Consider the following 15824-nt stretch of genomic DNA (forward strand, 5'->3'; position numbering starts at 1 on the left):
AGCAGCGCCGCCGCTCCTCCCCTCCTCCCTCTCCCTCTTCATCGACCCGGTGGGCGTGGCCCCTCTCCTTCACCCCCGACGCCGGATCCATCTCCCTCTTCACCCTTCACCCGAGCAGCGCATCCGGATCCGTCGCCGCTGCCGACGACCGAGCAGATCCGCACCCTCCCCATTCTTCTCCCCCGCCGCCCCCAGATCTGCCTCCCCCTCCTCTCTTCCACCGTCGCGGCGGCCACCGCTGCCCCTAGATCTTGCGCGGGAGATCTTGTCGTCCTAGGGACTGGGCTAGGGTTACTGTCCCCATTTCGCGCCTCTCCTTCCTCCTCTAGTTTGGTGCGCTCTCTCCTCTTTCTCCCCATCGAGCTCGCTTGACCTATACGGTCAACCTCCACCGGCGGATTCGTGTTGGTCCTCCAGTGCTCCGACAGTATATCTCACCTGCCCCCATCTCCTGCCCCTCTCTGTGCGGTGATTTATGTTGAATCATTTGTGGATTTTGTTTGTCGTCCACTTGATATTAGGGTTCATGTTCTTAGATACTTAGATCTGGGCGACATTTTTGTTGATCTACATGTTTACATTTGCTTTCATCTTGTTCCGCCCTCAGATCTGTGTGATGTGCACCTCTTATTTGTTGTACACATGTGTTGTCGCCTAGATTTTGCACATGATGATGCCTAGTCCGATTTACAAACTAAGCAAAGTGCCTTGGTCGATGATGTTTACTTAACCCTAGGCGCTGGAGGAGCACCCTATGGTGTGGCAGCCGCGTCTTGCTTAAGTCCATAGCTCTGATTCTAGTGAGGGTTCTTTGTGCTGAAGCATCTAGAATTTATGACACTGATGTTCAATCTCTTGATATGATTGTGATGTTCAAACTCTTGATATCTATTTGGCCAATGATGCAACATGAAAAATAAACTCTGAGGTGGCTACAATTTAGTTTTTGTGCATTCTGTATGATTCTCATGACTGTCATCAAACCATGGGACATGATCTTAGTTTTCTTCTATCTATTTTTTTTGCCTTGGCAACCACCTATGATTGAGTATATGGAAATTGTAATAACATATCGTTAAGCTGAGGCCTCACTTACTTTGCCAATGATGATATCATATTAAGCATGCCAAGAACTGATGACCTTGAGCTTGTGTTGAGGTACTGGAACTTTGTTTCTTACTCTTTGTTTCTTATGCTCCAAGCTCAAGGTCAACCGAGGAGCAACTGATATCTGAGGCCAATGTGTTGAATACTACATCATTTGATCACCATCTTATTATTGGTATTTTGTGTACCTGGGCTACATGCCATGCACAGGTCACTGGTTTTGCGTGCTAATCTACGCTGACTGTTTAAGATTGAGACTTTGAGTACTATAAGTGGGTCCTAACTCTAGTAGAACTGTTAATACCTGCGCATGTCATCATGTTTTGTTCAGCGCTCGTGACCTGATTTTTTTCTTCTTATTATTATTTTGAGATATCATCACTACTCTGTGCTAGTATATAACTGATCTGTCCCTTTGCACTGCCTTACTTTCTCGAGCCTTCTCGTGCTAATTATTTGTTGAAGGCAATGCTTAATTCAATATATTTGTAAAAGCTGGGTCCTTTAGATGGTGCTTTTGTTGTAACATAGGAATATTATGGGTTCAACTTCTCACACGGAATATTATGGGTTCAACTTCTAGAAGAATGTTCTTCTCCTCTATTGTTAGTTCAAATCGTTGTCTTGGTCGATGATGTTTACTTAACCCTAGGCGCTGGAGGAGCACCCTATGGTGTGGCAGCCGCGTCTTGCTTAAGTCCATAGCTCTGATTCTAGTGAGGGTTCTTTGTGCTAAGCATCTAAAATTTATGACACTAATGTTCAATCTCTTGATATGACTGTGATGTTCAAACTCTTGATATCTATTTGGCCAATGATGCAACATGAAAAATAAACTCTGAGGTGGCTGCAATTTGTTTTTTGTGCATTCTATATGATTCTCATGACTGTCAGCAAACCATGGGACATGATCTTAGTTTTCTTCTATCTGTTTTTTTTTTGCCTTGGCAGCCACCTATGATTGAGTATATGGAAATTGTACCAACATATCGTTAAGCTGAGGCCTCACTTACTTTGCCAATGATGATATCATATTAAGCATGCCAAGAACTGATGACCTTGAGCTTGTGTTGAGGTACTGGAACTTTGTTTCTTACTCTGTTTGTTTCTTATGCTCCAAGCTCAAGGTCAACCGAGGAGCAACTGATATCTGAGGCCAATGTTCCAACCTTGAGCTTGTGTTGAGGTACTGGAACTTTGAGTAATGCATACCTTACTGATTTTGAATTGGCCTGACATTGTTCCAACCTTTTCAGAGTCTGAGATTGGCACTTGATTTCTCAACTTTTGATGACCCCAACTGTAAAATCAGTAGTAAGAACCGACTGCTTGCACTTGATAAATATGAGCTTATTTTATTGCCATATAACAATCTGATTTGAATATGTATGATTCACTTGCAAGGTGGTTAGCAATGTCAAATGGCCTGTTTAGAAACTTATTTTATTCACTTGCAAGAGTATGTTAGATTGACAATACTACTATGCTTATGTGTCTACATGCCTATCCTGCTGAAATCCCTTATTTCTTAGCAATAAATTGGATGTTTTTTTGTGAAATCGCTAATTGGCATAGCACCTCAAAGTGTGATTCTCTCAACATTTGACTTCAATAGGATGCTCTCTGATTTGTATCATAGCTGTCTTTAGTGTTTTTCTTAGTGTATGATAGATGTGCTGATACAAGCATTGCTGATATAAACCATGCAATAGAAGGTGGTGAATCGGGTGATGATGAGGTTGGTATAAGTGATGAATCATGACTGAGATATCATTTCCTCCATGTTTCAGTTTTTTTCTCTCATTTGTCTAGACTGTTTTATTGTGATACCGGTATAAAGAATTGAGTGAGCAGCCAAAGTATAAGTCATTTTTTTGTATTACTGAAGATAACCTAGGTAATCATCTATTGTGAACCAAATTTCTTATGTATACGATTATACTTTTTTTCCTGTGTTTATTAATGTATATACTACTATTGGTTATTTGGCTTGATGTTAGTCCTTATTTTTTTTGTATGCCATTGTTGATAAAAAACATACATACCCAGTTATGCTTAAGGAAGATGAAAGTGACATGTAAGATTGTCCTGCACCTTAGCATGCACTTCCCATGAATTATCTTGATCTGCTGGCTTTGCAGCAGCTCCAACTCCACTACCCCAGCCTCCCCAGTCACCAGAATCATTCGCAGCACTAGTATTTTGTTCTCTTCTTCCAAGTTAGTATTTCAATGCTACTTCCATTATTCTCTTTGCTGTGACATACCTTTTGTGCTATGGCTAGTGATCTAGTAATTAAATCACTTACTATTTGAGTTGTATATGATCTCTGAGTGTTCATACTCTAAATCTTGTTATGAAAAAAAACTTGCTTTGCTTGAGAAATATTGTTTCTGACACTTGTTTATGTTATCTCTGAATTGCAGGTTCAGGTTCCAGTTACCTTTATGCCCTTCTTGATCATGAATGGAAAGAGGGAATGAGCCAGGAAGAGGTAGAGGTATGTTGCCAAGTTCCTTCTTACTTAGATCCTGGAATTGAGATACTCTTTAGTGTAGTAGTATGACTGAAGGTTATTATAATTGTGTAAAGCGAATAGAGTACAACTAGCCTCAATGTTCCTAATATGTTTATATTACTGCGAACGCGAGAACAATAAGTTCAGAGATTGCTCATTCACTACTCTGCCTGTATTCAATTTTTAGTTCTGAATATTTAATTTATGGCTTGCATGCTTTTGTTTGTCTAGTAGCACATAATCTGTTTCAGTACTGTTACGTGTGAATTGTTGTTTCAAGTTTCAGAGTCTGATATTCAGTCTTCAGCTGTGCTTTCTCTGAATTTTTTCACCGTCCAGTAATTGCAGCACCTAGTTGGCAAATTTTACTTGAAATCTCTGCTCGTTCGTGATCTTTTTCTCGTGCTTGCTGCTAGGAGAGACCGAACAGCAGTTTTTCAGCAGTGACCCATCCGACAGCAGCTTGTTTGGTGTGACCGAACTTTAGACAGCTGCTGCTCAGTCATTTGTCAGTTTGATTCAGTGTTCCCAAAATCTTTGCTGGTTGTCAATCTTTGGTTGCTGTGTAGCTGAGTTTTCAGCAAGTTTTTTATTTGTACTTTGTTCATTTGCTTCCATGTTGTTATGACAATTTCCTAATTGTTCCTAGGGTCGACACTTCACTAGTTGAGGTGTGTGACCTTGACAATTAGAAGAACCACGAACTATTAGATGTATACCTGTCTCTATCTCTATTTTCCAAATGAATGTGTCATGTCCTTTGCGGTATCAAGGGGAAGGTAGTCCATAGCAGTTTTAGAGAAAAAAACATGAAGAAAAATAGTAGTCAAAACAAAGATGTCATAGGTCAGCCTTGCTGCACACCTCTACCAGATCTTCTAGCCGGTGACTTAGGTATTCCTTTGTTATTTATTGCTCAAGTTGTGTCCCTTGCGCGTTTCACTCCTTAAATTTCCTTATTACGCTTTTCTGACTCAAACCTCTCCTTTCTTGCAGGTGTAGCTCCGGCGTCCTATCCAGCATCACACTCTCAGGGATACACTACATTAGGCTCAGCTTCGATTGGTATTGACTTAGGTTTTTCTTCGCCTTCCTGGATTTTATGAGTTACCTAGTCCCAACCTAGAGAACTTAGTCCTAACACTTGCTTCTTTGTCGCTGCAGGAGTGTTGCCGACCATGCCTACCACTGCCACCTTTCCGTCGCCGCACTAGCAGCAGCAGCAGCAAGAGCAGCTACCGCCGCCACAGTAGTGAAGCTCATCATGGTGTCCTAGTCGTCCTCTCATGATGGTTTAGAACTTTGATGTCAGTCATTTGAAGTTTGCTTGTCGCCCAGCCACATCAGGCGTGATACTTGTTTTGGTACTCTTGATACTGATCGGTTGTCTGGTCACCCATCAAGGTCCCTTCGAGTACTGTATTTGTGTATTATTTGAATGAAACATTGTTGTCATGCACAGAAATTACTGTATGGAAAATATATATTTTAATATGCTATTGCTACTGTTTTAAAATAAATTTTTTTGTGCGTTTAACTCTTTTTTTCTGTGAGGCTGGCTACACAGAAATATTTTTTTTAATCTAGACGGAATGAATTTTTTCTGTGAGTTCACCTAGACCGACAGAAAAATGTTTTTTCTGTGCGTTTATTTCTTTTTTCTGTGTGGATTAACACACAGAAAAATTAGTTTTAATCTGGGCGAAAACCATTTTTCTGAGCGTGTGAGACCCACAGAAAAATTGTTTCTGACGGTGAACCCACAGAAAAGTTGATTTTTCTGTCATTATATTTCTGTGGGTATTTTTCTAACAGTACACCGTTAGAAAAATATTTTTCTGACAGTATTCGAATTTTTCTGTGGGTTTTCGCACCGTCAGAAAAAATCGAGATTCCAGTAGTGGTTGCACAACACTAGCAGAGAACAGACCTTTGATCCAAGGGCCAAACCAGGCTCTAGTCCCGAGAAATATTGCGCTCGGGACTAGAGAGACCTTTAGTCCGGGTTGGTGGCTCCAATCAGGACTAAAGGTCCCTGCCCAACGGCTCCTGCGCTAGACCGTTGTGGCAGGGGACCTTTAGTCCCGGTTGGAGCCACCAACCAGGACTAAAAGTCGACCTTTACTCCCGGTTGGTGGCTCCAACCGGGAGTAAAGCTCTTGTCCCGGCTAGTGGCGTGGCCCGGGACTAGAAAGTGACCTTTAGTCCTCGGTTGGATTCACCAACCGGGACTAAAGGTCCCCCCTATAAATCCTGCTGGCCGTCTTCTTCCTCCCCGAGCCCGCCCAAGAGCTTCAGTTCAAATTTAAGTAGTGTTCTTGCTCTTTCTCCATCCATTCTTCGATTCCTCCGTCGATTTCTTCGATTCCTCCGTCGATTCTTCGGTTCTAAAGGTTACCAACTTCATACTCTCATGTTTCACCATTGTCTTATCTCATTTTGTTCACTATATATATATGGTTCTTTATTGTGGTTTTTTTCATTTGTAAGCAATTTGAGCTCAAAATCACTTCAAGCTTGCATATTTACATGAAGGAAGGTTAAAGTAGCTATTAAAAACTAGTATTCACCGTTCATTTGTAGCATGCATAGCACACTTCATTGTTTAGAGATATAGAGAATTTTAGAGTTTTTTTAATTTTATTTGTTTATAAAATGAGAAATTTATAGTGTATTAAAAAATGAGTATAGAGAGTAGCTGGCAACTGCTTCCGGGTCCTTGGCCTCTCATGGGTTTCCAAAGCGACTTAGGCCGGGCCTCCCACTCATTGCATGCGGCAAGTGTTGTGATGAGACGAAGATTGTGATGGAGTACCGAGTGAAGAAGGAGGGTCCCAACAAGGGTCGCATTTTCTACAAGTGTCCGGATCGCAATGTGAGTTATTTTATCGTATTTAATGACTATGGTTAGTTTATACCTATTTTCATGATGGTTGTGATTAAAGTTCTAATTTTCTGTTTTAATTTCAGTGGGATGGCACTGGATGTTCAGGCTTCTACTGGGAGGAAGAGTATGTTGAACTCGTGCAAAAATATCTTGCACAACAGGCAGATATGGCGGCTAATGAGGCAGTGATCCAGCCGAAAGAAGCCCAAAGATGTTGAACAAACGGGGGATCTATCTGTTTTAGTTGGGATTGGTCGCGAAATCCTTGTGCTGCTGAAGTGCATTTTAGCTTTAGTGTTTTTAGTGGTAGTTGAGATTGTCTACATTGTAGCGATGCTTTCTTAAATTTATAGCTTTTGTGGTGGTATGCATGTTGTATAATTAACTAATTATGTTCTAGGTTTTAATACGGTATTTATGTCATGTAATGCAGATGAGTCGGCATTGGATGTACAATGCTGATCGTCGCTCCCAAGAGTTCATGGACGGCGTGCATTCTTTGTTACGTGCGGCCGAGGCAAACAAACGCGATGGTTTCATGTGCTGCCCATGTGCCGTATGTAAGAATACGATGGAATATGCTAACTCAAAGACTCTTCATTCACACTTGTTCAAGTCGGGTTTCATGCCAAACTATATTTGTTGGACGAAGCACGGAGAAACCGGAGTTGTAATGGAAGAAGGTGAAGAAGAACAATGGGGCGATGATGACATTTTTGCTGAATATGGTGCCTTCAATGATACTGCAATGGGGGAAGCTGAAGAAGAGGTGGGGGCAAAGGAGAAGCCCATTGAAGAAGAGGTGGGAGCAGAGGAGAAGCCCGCTGAAGAAGAGGTAGGGGCAGAGGAGGAGCCCGCTGACGATCTTGGTCAGGCCATTCGTGACGCACAAAGAGAATGCGAAAGTGAAAAGGAGAAGATCAAGTTCGACCGCATGCTAGAGGATCACAAGAAATTGCTATACCCAACTTGTGATGCTGGGGCAGAAAAAGTTAGGTACCACATTGGAATTGCTGCAATAGAAGGCAAAGAATGGTGTATCTGACAAGGGGTTCGCGGAGTTACTAAAAATCCAAAAGAAAATGCTTCCGAAGGATAACGAATTGCCTAGCACTACGTACGAAGCAAAACAGGTAGTCTGCCCTTTAGGATTAGAAATCAGAAGATACATGCATGTCCTAATGACTGCATCCTCTACCGTGGCACGGAGTATGAGAAGTTGGATGCATGCCCTGTATGTCACGCGTCGTGGTATAAGATCAGGCGAGATGACCCTGGTGATGTTGAGGGCGAACGTCCCAAGAAGAAAATCCCTACCAAGGTTATGTGGTATGCTCCTATAATACCACGCTTGAAACGTCTTTTTAGAAACAGAGACCATGCAAAGTTGTTGCGATGGCACAAAGAAGACCGTAAGGTAGACAATATGTTGAGACACCCTGCTGATGGGTCCTAGTGGAGAGCAATCGATAGAGAATTCCCCGAGTTTGCAAGTGACGCAAGAAACTTAAGGTTTGCTTTAAGTACGGATGGTATGAATCCTTTCGGGGAGCAGAGCAGTAGTCACAGCACTTGGCCTGTTACTCTATGTATCTACAACCTTCCTCCCTGGTTATGCATGAAGCGTAAGTTTATTATGATGCCGGTGCTCATCCAAGGCCCAAAGCAACCTGGCAACGACATCGATGTGTACCTGAGGCCACTAGTTGAAGAACTTCTACTTTTGTGGAACAAGCCAAGTGTACACGTGTGGGATGAGCACAAGCAGGAGCACTTTGACCTACGAGCATTGTTGTTCGTAACAATCAATGATTGGCCAGCTCTAAGTAATCTTTCAGGACAATCAAACAAGGGATATAATACATGCACGCACTGTTTCGGTGACATGAAAGGTATATTCTTGAAAAAGTGTCGCAAGGTCGTGTACCTTGGGCATCGACGATTTCTTCCTGCAAATCACCCCGTAAGAAAGAAAGGCAAGCATTTTAAAGGTAAGGCAGACCACCAGACCAAGCCTCGCAACCGAACTGGTGAGGACATCCTCGATATGGTCAATGATGTGAAAGTAATATTTGGAAAGGGACCTGGCAGCCAACCTGTTTCGAAGGACGCCAACGGTCATGCACCCATGTGGAAGAAGAAGTCCATATTTTGGGAGCTACCCTATTGGCAAGTCCTAGAGGTCCGCAACGCGATCAACGTGATGCACCTGACGAAGAATCTTTGTGTGAACCTGCTAGGCTTCATGGGCGTGTATGGGAAGCCTAAGGACACAATTGAAGCACGACAGGACCTGCGGTGTTTGAAAGAACGAGACAACCTGCATCCAGAGAAGACAGATGATGGACGCCAGTACTTAAGTCCTGCCAGCTACACTCTTAGCAAAGAAGAGAAGGACAGCTTGTTTGAATGCCTAGATAGCATTAAGGTACCGTCTGGATTCTCCTCGAATATAAAGGGTATAATAAATGTGCCTAGAGAAGAAATTTGGACACTTAAAGTCCCATGACTGCCACGTGCTCATGACTCAATTGCTTCCAGTTGCATTAAGAGGAATTCTACCGCCAAATGTACGTCTAGCCACCGTGAAGCTATGTGCATTCCTCAATGCAATTTCTCAGAAGGCAATCGATCCAACGGATCTAGCGAAACTACAGAATGATGTGGTTCAATGTCTTGTCAGCTTTGAGTTGGTGTTCCCTCCTTCCTTCTTTGATATCATGACACACCTCCTAGTTCATCTGGTCAAGGAGATTACTATTCTCGGTCCTGTGTTCCTACACAACATGTTCCCCTTTGAGAGGTTTATGGGAATCCTGAAGAAATATGTTCACAACCGTGCTTGGCCAGAAGGAAGCATCGCCAAGGGCTACTGGAACAGAGGAGGTCATTGAGTTCTGTGTTGACTTCATTCCCGATATTAACCCGATTGGTGTTCCTGAATCGCGACACGAGGGGAGACTAAGTGGAAAGGGGACACTAGGGAAGAAAACATATATTGGTAAGGGTGATGATTATTTCAATAAAGCACACTACACAGTTCTACAGAACTCCTCCTTGGTAGATCCGTATATCGAGACACACAAGAACCTCCTCCGATCTGAGTTCTCAGGGAAGTCTGAAGCATGGATTACGCGTCAGCACATGGAAACTTTCAGCGACTGGTTGCGAAAAGAATGTCAGGGTGATGAGAGTATTGATGAGGAGCTGTATTTGTTGGCTAGGCAGCCATCGTGGCATATCCTCACATACAAAGGGTACGAGATAAATGGGAATACATTTTACATAGTAGCACAAGATAAAAGGAGCACCAACCAGAACAGTGGTGTCCGCATAGATGCCACCGACCCTAGTGGGAACAAGCAAACATACTATGGCCGCATAGAGGAGATATGGGAACTAGACTATGCATCTCATTTTAAGGTACCTTTGTTCAAGTGCCAGTGGGTAAAGACGACTAGAGGCGGCGTAGCAGTCGACAACCAGTATGGAATGACAACTAGTGGACCTCAACAATATTGGGTACAAAGGCGAACCGTTTGTCCTTGCGAAGGATGTGACTCAGGTGTTCTATGTCAAGGACATGTCTACAAAACCGAAGAGAGGGAAAAACGACAACCACCCAATCAATGATGAGCCAAAGCGCCACATAGTTCTTTCAGGAAAAAGAAACATCGTCGGAATCGAAGACAAGTCAGACATGTCAGAAGATTATGAAAAGGATGACCGAATTTCACCCTTCACAGTGAACAAAGACCCTAGCATCCAGCTAAACGATGAGGACACTCCATGGTTACGGCGCAATCATAACCAAGGGACATACGTCAAGAAGAAGTTCACTACTGTGCCCGCTTGATATATATATTGATGTTCAATAGTGTGTATTAGAGATATTATGTAATAATTGTGAATTTATGTTTGATGTTGAATTATGTCACGTTGAAATGATGTGAAAACAAATTTATGTTTGATGTTGGGATTATGTCACGTTGAAATGATGTGAAAACAAATTTATGTTTGATGGTGGGATTATGTCACGTTCAAATGATGTGAAAACAAATTTCCAGTCGAAACACAAGAGTTTTTCTGAATTTAATTAAACACTATATTTTTGCATTATCGAAATAGTAATTTAAACACTATATTGTGTTTTAAAACTTGTTAAAAAAATTAAAACTTTAGGTCACATAATTTTCCTGTGTGCAATAAAGCAAAATAGAATCTATATTTTTTTTAAATATTTTTATGTCTTTTATTTAATTTTCTGTGCAATTAACTATCCTTTTATCATTTGTGTAAAAAGAAATATATTAAAATCCTAATGAATTGGCGGGCAGCGAAACTGCAGTTTGGCTGCCCGCCAAAAACCTTTAGTCCCGGGCGCCACCACCAGCCGGGACTAAAGGTTACCTTTAGTCCTCGGGCGCCACCACCAGCCGGGACTAAAGGTGCGACCTTTAGTCCCGGGCGTTAACAGGGCCCGGGACTAAAGGGCCTTTAGTCCCGGCTAGTGGTGACGCCCGAGGACTAAAGGTCCTCTCCCTTATATAGCCTCTGCGCCCGCCCCGGCCCCTCTTCTTCCTCCTCCCCACTGCCGAGCCAAGCCCTAACAGACCCGACGTCGCTCGTCCGATCCGCCGATCGACGCCGCACCTCGCGAGCGCCCTGCACGCACACCGGCGCCCCACCGCCCCGACGTCGCACGCCCCGACTAAGCGCGCTCGCCGAACGCGCCGCCCCCCGACCACCCCGGCCCGGCGCCCCGACGCCCCACCGCCCCGACACTCGGCCCCGACACCACACTATGGCCCGGCCCGACGCCACGCCGTGCCACACCCCTAACGCCGCCCCTGACGCACGCCGCCCCTGACGCCTGACGCCACGCCGCCACTGGCGCCCGACACCACGCCGCCACTAACGCCACACGCGCGGCCCTGACGACTCCACCCTGGCCCGGCTGGCCACGACGCTCGTGCCGCCACCGACGCCACCTGGCCCAGCCACCGACACCGCCCTCGTCATCACCGCCTCCGGACGCCCATCACCGCCAACCCCTACGTACGTCGATCGTCACCGCCAACCCCTACGTACGTCGATATGTGTTTGTATGTGATATATGCAGAGAAACGCCTCATTGTGTTGTATGCGGAGCAATGCCATCGTTGTGTTGTATGCGGAGCAACGCCGCTTCGTTGTGTTGTATGCGGAGAAACGCCGCCTCGTTGTGTTGTATGCGGAGCAATGCCGCCTCGTTGTGTTGTATGTGGAGCAACGCCGCCTCGTTGTGTTGTATGCGGAGCAACATCGCCCCGTTGTTGTATATGCAGGAGCAACGCCGCCCCGTTGTTGTATATGCGGAGCAACGCCGCCCCGTTGTTGTATACCCTAGCGAGAACGACGATTCGCCCTAGCGAGAACGACAATTCGCCTAGCGAGAACGACGAATTCGCCCTAGCGAGAACGACGAATTCACCCTGTCGTTCTCGCTAGAGCGAATTAGTCGTTCTCGCTAGGGTGAATCGTCGTTCTCGCTAGGGCGAATTCGTCGTTTATATGACTTGTTTACATATATGACTTGTTTATATATATGACTTGTTTATATGACTTGTTTACATATATGACTTGTTTACATATATGACTTGTTGACATATATGATTGTTTACATATATGAATTGTTTATGTATATGACTTGTTTATATGACTTGTTTATATATGTGACTTAGATTTATTTTGTATATGACTTATTGTACATATATGACTTGTTTACATATATGAATTGTTTATATATATGACTTGTTTATATATGTGACTTAGATTTATTTTGTTTATGACTTATTGTACATATATGACTTGTTTACATATATGACTTGTTTATATATATGTGACTTAGATAAATTTGTATATGACTTATTGTATATATATGACTTGTTTATATATGTGACTTAAATTTTGTTAAATTTGTTAGATATGGCTGCCCTGGGAGACAACATGGAGGAAGAAATGATGAATATTATTGCCAATGCTGGTGAGCAGGATGTTGATGACGAAGTCAATACCTAGCTCTTGAAAATGAGCAAGAAAATGTTTTACAAGAAAATACAGGCGAGGTATATATACTAAATATATATTATATGTGAATATTGTATATATTTCTATGTACAAAAGATATTTATTTATTATTATTTTTATATGTAGCCCTCTGGATCGGCGACCACAACGGCGAAGAGCAAAAATGTTCGAGGACCGAAGAAACCACTGGAGGGCCGGTACATAATATCGGAATTCAACATCGAGACAGGCGAACCACTTGGTCCACATAAAAGGAAATTCGTGGAACACTGTGGGTACCTTGTAAGGGACATAATTCCGATCAGTATCCGTGAATGGAAGAAAAAGATCAACGAGCCTGATGTTAGTTTTGTCTCTGATGTTGACAAGAATTTGCTCTGGAATGATATCCTTGCCCATTTCACGTTGCAAGCGGATGATTATGATGATATCAACGATGATGAATTGAAGGAGCTAGTTCGATCGTGGGCTATGAAGAAGATGGCCACACAATTCTAGACTTGGAAGAAACACCTATACAACACATACATCAAGAAGAACGAAACGCCAAATTTCAATACTGCTACGGGCCCGATCTCGAAACAGAGGCCCTATTGGAATGATTTCGTAGAGTACAAGACATCAGCAGAGGGTGAGGCACGGGTGAGAAGGAACCAAGAGAATGCCCGAAAAAAGGTATACCACCATGACATGGGATCAGGTGGCTACGATACTGCCATTCCGAAGTGGCAAAAAATGGAAGCGGACTATTATTGCCAAGGGGATCGAACTAGAATCAGCCAAGTGGCCCCCACGCTCGAAGAATTGGTTTTTCGGTCATGGGGGAAGACTCGACCCACAGACCAGTCTGGCAGTGTATGGGCAAAAACTCGAAACAGCAGCACGCCGATTGGCTTTTTCTATAGAAGCTAAAGAGATTGGTGTGTTCAAGCCCAATAGAGAGAAGGATGAGCTGACGTATGCCATCGGGACTGCTGAACACACTGGCCGAACCAGAGGCTTAGGATGCAACACTCCATGGGTTCATGGTTTCCCTAATGACGGGAAACCTACCGAAGCCGCCAGAGAAGCAAGGAGGAGCAAGCAGCGCGGGTGACAATGTTGGAGGAAATGGTGCTTGAAGCAAAGGAGCGAGAAAAAGCAATGGAAGCAAGAATGCAGGAAGAAATCAGAAATCAAGTACAGATAGCAATGAGTGCCCAGAGGCAGGCATCAGAGCCAGGAATGAATGTTAATATTAGCCCCCCTGGTCAGTTGAAAAGCAGCTGCGCTTCCACTGAGCTGCCAAAGCAAGATGACGCAGCGCTGCGCTTCCCCGTGGATGATGTCACTACTCCAATGACATCAATTGAGCTACATGTTCCAAGGGGGAATGACACAATCAAGGTCGTTGTCGGTGTTTTTACTCCTCCAGACCCTACCAAGACACCAAGAATCCATGGGGCACCAATACAACCTGGATATGCTAGGGTCACGGTGGATAAAGTGAGCAAAGGTTATGAGGATCTAGCTCTTGACATTCCTGGAGGTGATGGAGAGAAGACTCTAGGAGAAGCAAAGAAGGCATATATACTATGACGCAAGCGCTACATCATTATCCCTGGGGCATCTGCTCCACCGCCAGCAGACATTAGGTGCGGACAAAAGTTAACAAAACAATTTTTTGATAATTTTCTATGGGCATGACTAATAATAAGCATTTACTTATATCTCATTATTTTTTGTACTCACAAAGCAGGGCCTCCGCCAACCAAAGTCCAGTTGTTGCTTCTCCCGACCATCATAGTGCTCAGGGCAATGATGACGCCTTCGAAGGCACTGCTGCATCCCCTACCATCTCCAACTCCTCCGCCGCCTCCAAGGAAGTCCACAACTCCTCCGCCGAGGTCTCCAACGCCTCCGCCGCCTCCAAAGTCTGCACTATCTCCAAGGCGGTCTCCAACGCCTCCCCCGCCTCCAAGGAAGCCAGCCCCTAAGAGGTCCGCCCCACAAATGAAGCCGTTGCCCTGCCCGCCGGCAAAGAAGCAGAAAGCAAATACTCATCTAGTTATTCCCCAAAAACTATCTTATGAGAAAAGTGAACAGGAATTAAAGGATGCAGTACAAAAAGAAGTGACAAATTTCTTTGAAGGTGCAAAACAGGCACTGACGAGCGAGGGAGAACCCGAAGCCATCATACTTCTTCCTACCTCCAGATCAGCTAAGAAAGAAGTTGGAACAAAAAAAACAGGATTCTCTTAAGAGCGCCGCGAAAACAACCGATATCGGACTATGACCGCTCTCTCACCAAGTCATATGAGGCGGCGCAAAAAAAGAAGAGAGTAGGGAAAGGTGTTGCACAACTCGGACAACAATCGCAACAATCAATCCCCCCCTTGTCGTTCCTAACGAATATGATTCAAACTTAAACTTAGTGGAGGAGGTAGGCGGCTATGAGTCGTTTCTTCGGTTTTATGAGGACACTGGTTTGAACCTTGCCGAAGTGCTCGTTGAAGGACCATCTGCTCCGGAAGTGGATCCTTACAAGAAATTTGTACCAGGCCAGAGTCTATACAACCCAGAGAAATTAGGTGAACTGGGTATGCAAATGTACCTGCTAAACGGGTGGTACATGTCGGCGTCTGATGCGGGACAAATCTATCTTTCTGTCAGAATTAGAAACCACCATTACTTCCGTGGCAATGACATTATCTATGTCTAGCTTCCAGAATTACACCAACTATGCCACCTGGACTTTCTCGACAAAAGTCTCATTAGCTGCTATTGTCTGTAAGTGTGATTATTTTCTACTATATTCACAATTTCTTTATTATATATTCACAATATATATATTCACAATTTTCATGTATGCAGATATGAGATGACAGAACTTAGAAAGAGAAAGGATAATGATGTTGGGTTCGTTGATCCGTATGTCGTATACAAACACCCTAACCCCCCGAAGGATTATAAGCCTCAACCTGAGAGAAATCTCATGAATTTCTTAGTGAACCAACACGACAAGAAGGAGATACTCTTCCCCTACAACTTCAAGTTAGTGTTATTATAAGTAATTAATGTCGATCATATATATGGGACATCAATATTTCCTTACTAGCTAGTTACCTCTCTCTCTCTCACACACACACACATATATATATATATATATATATATATATATATATATATATGTTTATGCAGCAATCACTGGATATTGATGGTCATCGATATGGCCAATAGTAGATTGAAAATCTTAGACTCGTT

Source organism: Miscanthus floridulus, chromosome 14 (assembly GCF_019320115.1).
Source record: "Miscanthus floridulus cultivar M001 chromosome 14, ASM1932011v1, whole genome shotgun sequence".
Taxonomy (NCBI): Eukaryota; Viridiplantae; Streptophyta; class Magnoliopsida; order Poales; family Poaceae; genus Miscanthus; species Miscanthus floridulus.